Source organism: Trachinotus anak, unplaced genomic scaffold (assembly GCF_046630095.1).
Source record: "Trachinotus anak isolate AG129_WGS33_773 ecotype Australia unplaced genomic scaffold, CSIRO_AGI_Tana_v1 ptg000005l, whole genome shotgun sequence".
Classification (NCBI taxonomy): Eukaryota; Metazoa; Chordata; class Actinopteri; order Carangiformes; family Carangidae; genus Trachinotus; species Trachinotus anak.
The window spans coordinates 17645758-17652971 of record NW_027273856.1 but is presented as its reverse complement, the minus strand read 5'-3'; the positions used below and the strand labels follow the sequence as shown (position 1 = coordinate 17652971).

Below are 7214 nucleotides of genomic sequence, written 5' to 3'. Positions count from 1 at the left end.
TTATCTCTCCCCTCCAAGCTACTATCTCAGCCGAGCTGATGAGCTGTGCTTATTCTCTCTCCCCTGACTTTCTGTCTCTCCCTCTCCCCATTTTCTCATTTCTCAGATGGCAACCACTGTGAGTCTTATCCTCCAAAGAACCCAATTCACCAGGAACAAATGTATTCTATTATTTACTGATTTAGTTATCTATGCACTTTGTGGCTTCTTTCACTCTTCCCAGTTTATTTGCTAGTGTTTATGAGTGTGTTTGTCAGCGCCTGCATGCATGCGAGGATGCCGATGACTTTACAAGCATATGCGTCTGTGCATGTGCCCGTGCAGCAATCACAGCTTTTGAGCAGTGCAGAGAAAACCATGATTGCATTTTCTTCCTGATGCTGTCTCACATTGTTATTCTCCGCTCTAGATGCAATATCCTGCTATTTAGAAACCCAACTATCAATCATCTCAATTATTGCTGGCAAACTTCCACTTGCTGCTCATTTTCTTTCTATTAGTAACACTCAAGTGGGTAGAAATACAAAGGAGCAGAAATTATAGAATGACGTGTGTTTTTGTGTGTGTGCGGCAGTAGAGGGATTTTTTTTTAAAGATGAAAGTTAGCAGGACAGTGACAAGAAATGTCTTCACTCCAAGCTAAAATTTAGAACGTGATGTATTCTCCACTCTGCTTCATGTTTAACTAATTTAGTTTTGTTCCTTAAATGAAATGTCTTTTATTGTTTGATACTGACTCATAGTCTCTGTGCCTGTTTCCGAACGGTGGCTCATTTAAGTCTGTGTAATGAGTTATCTTTGTATGTGTGTTTACATGGAAGCCCCTGCCTGAGTGCTTCAGATTAACAGATAATTAGCAAAATATGAATGTTCCCGCTATTAAATTTACAAAGGAACAGGACTAAGGCCCTGATCACACCTGGTATTAACATCTGTCTCAGTTGATCTGATCACAAATCGACAACTCTAAGTTCAGGTGTGAACGCACCCAGGACGCATTTGAGATTTGATCACCGGGAGCTGGTCTGGGCCACAAGTGGCCACACTTTTAGCAGTGTGAATGCAAATGTGTCCTGGGCCACACTGAAGGACCGCCTACTCTACTGACGTCCTCTGACACAGTCTGATTAGTCCCAACACAGTTTCGTATCGGACTGAATTTTTTTTCTATTTCTAAACGATCAAACTTTATTTCACTGCACAGCTGTGCAGTGCATTGATTCACTCAACCCCTCTGTACTGCACTCTCTCTCTCTCTCACTCACACACATACACACAGAGAAGCACATTGACAACTGACCCCTCTGTCTGATTAGCTAAAAACAACACCACATACCTGTTTATTTGCATGTAAAGTGGGGAAGTGAGATCCAATCACATCTGGTCACTGGAGATGTATTTTAAAGCAGGAGTGATCAGACGAACTTGCTCATGCTCTGTGCTAAATGCTAACCTCAGCATGCATCACAATGACAGTAGGCCCATATACTGATGTCTAACAGGAATAACACTCACAAAGAAAGATGGACCTTTCAGTGCCTCAGTGGCGTCACCCACAGGTTTCTGAACAGCTGTTCTGAAGCTGAAGAGTGAAAAAATGAATACATAAATAAATAAAAAATGCTTCTTAAAACTCCACACAATCATCACGTTTTTACGTTTTCTTCAGAATCAAAGTAATACAAGTTGGAAACAAACTGTAGATGCACTATATACAATATCATAGGAATCTTTGCAAGGAAACAAGTCGTACTTTCTAAAGCGGAGACGTTCTACTGTCAAACATTAAAATTTCCTTATTAACCTGGATGTTGGCTTTCTATAGTCCAACTACTGACAGACACTCAATATAAAGAATCAGCCTGGGGGCTATAAAATGTTAGAAACACGTTTCTACTTTTGATTGAGCTTTCTGACTTTCAAACAAGACATGTAAATAAGTCACTTCCAGCAGAGGCTCTGTTTTGTGGCCCTGTCACTGTTTGAAGTCCGTGCCCAGTAGGCCCCTGCAGTAATTCATCTATCCTTGTGTGTAACATGTGTGTGTGTGTTCGCATATATACACGCGTGTGCACAATGCGTTTAGCCTGTTGTTTATTTGCTTTTGGCAGAAAAGCCTCCCAGCATGGAAGCACAAACAATCCAGATCCGCAGCATCACTCACCTCATCTTCTGTCCTCTCCTTCCTCTCCGTGGTTTTAAGTATCACTCACTGCTACTCCAACACTGTCAAACTCAATTTCAAAGTTTTTCATCTGCCAAATCCAGCTGCATTTTCCGGCTCAGATTCGTGATCACGCTGTGGTCAGGAAACAGAGCCAGGAAGAAGTCAGCGTGATTGGCGAATCTCAATGAGCCAGTGTAGCATTTCAAAGTCTCATTCCCGAAAACGCCGGCCCCGGCCGTGTGTTGGCTGCGGCTGTGCAGAGAGAAGTCAATAAATTTCTTAATTAAAGGAATGCATCTCAAATACTCAGAATGCTCTCAGTTACTCTTGAGATAAAAGCTGTGGACTTGACTTTGTTTTCATACGTTTCTAATTTCCTGTCATCATGCATTAGTCATAAAGGGAAATCCAGCTTAACAGCGTGTTTTCCTCAAACAAGGGCAGTGAGATCGTGTCAATGCACCGACTGGTCATCCAATTTGCCACTGCTGGAAAATGTGATATATCTGCTAAGGCTGCTAATCAAAGCAAACCGAGCGAAGAATATGTGTGTAATTTATGACATGTTAAATTTGGCTGTGTAGTTCCCCCCTCACTCAGCTCCTCTGCATCCCCACCCTGAAATAAATTTCATTTAAGCAGAACAACACAGCCTGGGCCACAGATTTCTAACCATGGGAAACAGTGTTATTGCAATGATAAGAATGCTTAAGGCAAGTTAGTCCATATATTATCCTCCCCCTTTTTTTCCACTGGGTGTTTATTTACCTTGGAGATGGATGCAGTGAGCCTCCTTCTGGCCCCGGGCTGAGCTCTCCTTACTTGGGGTTGTGGAGGAGATGCTTTCTAAATACAGACGGAAAGTGCAAGACAGGGTCAGTCTACCTTTTTTAAATCTGTTGTATTGTGGGCGCCCACTCTTCCGTTGCAGAGCTCCCTCAGTGAACCTCTGGCTTGAGTGTTCATACGTTTCATTCTCGACTTCTCTGCCAATGATAATTACAGTAATGTGCGCTTAACTGGATGCACAAGCCTCACTGAAACTGATGAAATCAATATTTTAAATACACTGTTTTCTCCAACTGACGAAACATCTAATTTCATAATAAAACATAGTAATTACACTGCAGTGAATGGCACTTCGATGAAGAAATTTATATTTTATTTTTAAGTATGCCACTGAACAGCCTTCATATAGGGACTACTTTTGGTCAAATGTAATTACAATGAAAACTGCTCGCATTGAGGTTTGTCCATTGCCTCCGAGTACTTACTTTCTCCTGTGAGGCTTGTTCATATAAGTGTCTCATGTCAGATTCAGCAAACACTGTGAACTGCATAGACCTGCTGTAAAACGCTTGTTTCAGCCTGATGCATGAGGACGTAATCTGACCTGTGGAGCTTCTACGTTCCACTTCGATTGTGGACAAGTTTCATTCACACAAGAGAACTGTGTAAGTTATTATGTCAAAACATGCCAATGCCAAATTACCTTTCAGTAAATCAGCAAGCCATGGTGATGATAAACTAAGGGATTACGATTTCAGCTCAAATGACTGTTTTTTTCCTGTGATGAAAGTCTGGCTGTCTCCTGCAACAGGTCTGAACCAAGTGCGCCGCTTAAAAAAATGTATTCGCACGAATGGTTCTTGACAGGGCTCCATTGTTTCTGAGAAGATTCTTTGCAGTTGTATTTTTTCACTGTTTTTGATTATATTAACACAACATTTAAAATTTGATTCACCTCTATCGTGCTGGTGTCAGTGGCGGAAGAAAGATTTAGATCCTAAAAAGGAAGCATACAACAATGTAAAAAAACTTAATTACAAAGTACTCAAAATTCTTATTTATAGGTATAATATGTAATGTTTTTCACAATAAACTCTCTAAAAATGACTAGACCTACTGTATGTCATATGCTTTGTTGAGTTTTGTACTTACTACATACGTACCTACATTATTCCAAATGTTTCCAGCAATTCTCAAACCTAGAGAAATAAGTGATGTCAATCTTGGTAAAGGTCTGTTTCATCTGGTTGCCTGTCAACAACGTCATATTCTCTATGCTCGTGCATCAGCGTTGTGGTTGCCTGCCAGAAGCTCAAAACTGATTTTTATCTGGTTTAAAGCCATATTTTTAAGATGCTTTTTTTTTTTCAGCTTTGTCGTTCTTAACTACATATTTTAAACCAGATGAAAGATTTCAGTCATCGGATGTCTGGATCTTAAATTATCAGAAAAAAAAGCAGAGCAACTGCTCCCATCCACACCGAAACATCATGTGTCCACTGAAGAGCACTGGCAAATCACTGATTTTAAAAGTGAAACAGCTTCATTCATTGTTTCTACCGACTTTAATCCTCCGGTCCCTTCGTTAGTGAGAGGAGGAGACTTATGCAGATAATTATTCTGCTGGTGAAAAACTCCCGAACGTCTGAATCGGGAAACAATTTAAACAAAGGTTAGCAGCAGGTCTCACGTCTGTTTCATTCAGTGCTTTTAACTGTTACCTGGTCTGTTTGTTTTGGAGAGGAGGAGTCCTCTGTGGATAATTTGACTCCCCATAAAAACCTCCTGATGGAAAATGACCAGGAGAAGCCAACAACTCCCATGATCCCACGCTATTTCATGATGTCACCAAATGTTTTGATTGACAGACATAATGTGCGTTTAAGTAAAAGTGATTAATTATTAGCAGCAAAATATAGTATGAAAATTAAGAAGGGAAGAATCCCCCCTGTCACTGTTATAATATACATTCACGGTAAAAACATATAGAACTTGTTAAGCTAATCTTAAACTACTCTATACTGTTTACTGTGCGGCAGTTTAATTTAAACCAGTGGATCGTTTTGGTTTTTTTTAAATCCCTTGTTTTGTATGTAAAATATTAAACTGTAAAGCAACTGTAGCTGTAGCCCGTGTAAAAGAACAATATTTCCCTCTGAAATGCAGCGTAATAGAGCTATCCAGAAACATAAATGGAAATAACAGTGCTTAACTACAGTTCTTAAGTCAAAGAAACGCAACTCATAGTTATATAAATCTAAGGCTCAAGAAGAAAATATGTGAGCAGCAGCATGCAGACATGATGAGGGTTGTGAGACGAAGCCTAACCATTGACCAGTTACGGTTAACAAAGCTGCTCTCTCTCTCACCTTGAGAGCAGAAATGGATTCCTGTGACTGTGGAGTAATCATAGTGCAGAATCAGCGATTATATGGGGCAAGAAGACGGATGTTTTGTTTAATAGCAGTTTGACAGGTGTAGTTACTTGATTTCAAGTGGAATAAACCTGGAACCAGTGAGGTTAGCGTTGTTGTCTTTGGCTGAGTGACTTCACACTGATCTCAACAGCAGATGAGCAGAGACAAAAAAAAAAAAACTGCATCTCACTGACACACGTGGGACAGAGTGAAGTGAGGTTGTGTGTGTGTGTCTGTGATCTTCATTTCAAGTGTACACCCATTTACTTGTGTGAGAGCATGCATACAGTATTCATGTGCATCTTGTGTGTTAATGCATGGCTGTGATTGCTGCTCGATCTGTGTGAGGTAAACAGGACATGCTCCGAGGAGTGGGACGAAGGCCAGTGGACACAGCTGAGGAGGCAGCTGTGAGGAGGAGGAGAGGTGGAAGGAGGGGGGAGGGAAGGAAGAAGAGAGGGAGGGAGGGATGGGAGGAGAGCAACACACTGTGGAGGGCAAAGTGCCCTGACAGCCACAGGAGTCGCAGGGTGGGAGCTCTCCGGGTTTGACAGATGGACAGACAGGGCTACGCCCCGCTGGCACACTCTGGCTGTTGATACCAGCATGAGTCCACAGACACATCAACACTCACTTACACACAAACACCTATATACACGTACGGAAATTACCTCATACTGATGCACAAGAAACGAGTGCAAGAGTGCAACATGACCAACAGAGAAAGATAACGCCTCAGTATTTCAAGAAATTAACACAAAGATACTTTTCTCCTTTGTTTTACTTGGGTGCAGACCTGTGCCAGAGAAAGATAACTGAGGTCTGTCTGAGGCCATTCGTCAGGGGGAATAAAGGTGAGTCAAGTCCAAAGATTTTATTTCTTTGATTCAGGGCAGTGCCCATAACCGCAGGGGGGTTGCTAGGCATTGACTTGTGTGTAGATCAGCTAGTCTTTGCTTCTCCACTCATGTGGGACACAAAGGACAGTACTGGCCAAGATGTGAAACGTGCACTGAGGCTTATGGAGGCAGGGAAGAGATGGGCGGGGGGAGTGAATTCAATCAGAGTTGACCATCTGCCAGATCACTTGTAACGCCGAAGGTGTTACTCCCCTGTGCAATATCTGGACCGGGTGAGTGTGGCACACGTGGCAAGACTGTGCCAAAGTTAAAACTGAAGTTGTACCATGACAGGCAGTCTTTGTAAATCTTATATACAAATGAAAAATATTTCAGAATTTATTGTCGCTCCATTTGACTGAGTCAGTAATTCTGAATGACCAAAATATGCTATGTAGCCCATTATACCTGTAGTCGAGTTGTAATTAATTTTCAGCTGTGATTCTGATGGATCTCAGACATTACACAATACATTTAGTTATTAGTTAGTAATGGATGTTAACATGCTAACATTTCCTTTACTGTAACTTAAAGCATGTTCTCTCCAGCTAATGTACTCACCACTCACCAGTATGTATGTTTATTATTTTATGTTACTAGCATGCTAACATGTCAAAGTTATATATACAAAGTTATGCTATACAATTATTATTATTATGATCATTATTATTATTACTAAGTAATTAATAAAGTATCAGACAAGTGGAATATCTAGGCTGATAGTTACATATAATTTAAGGTGATCAAATCTAAAATTCATTATCTGTCCAAAAGTTTATGCCAAAATGTTAAGTAGCTTTCAGCTTAACTGCCAAACCACTGACAACTGAACATCAGCACCTCTGGAGCTGCACTACTTTCATGGCCTAAACATCTCAAGGACAAGCATGAGTAAGTCATTATGCAAGTTACGCTTCTACCATAAGCCACAAATGGCTCTCG

At 40.9% G+C, this 7214-nt stretch overlaps 1 long non-coding RNA gene across 1 annotated transcript; it reads right to left on the bottom strand.

The window, feature by feature from the left end:
• Positions 1-1212: 1212 nt before the first annotated feature.
• LOC139621262 (uncharacterized) lies at positions 1213-4677 on the bottom strand. Its single transcript, XR_011690972.1, has 3 exons — positions 2533-4677; positions 2165-2419; positions 1213-1582 (listed from the first exon to the last, which is right to left on the bottom strand). It is a non-coding gene; the product is annotated as an uncharacterized lncRNA (long non-coding RNA).
• Between the last annotated feature and the right edge of the window lie 2537 nt (positions 4678-7214).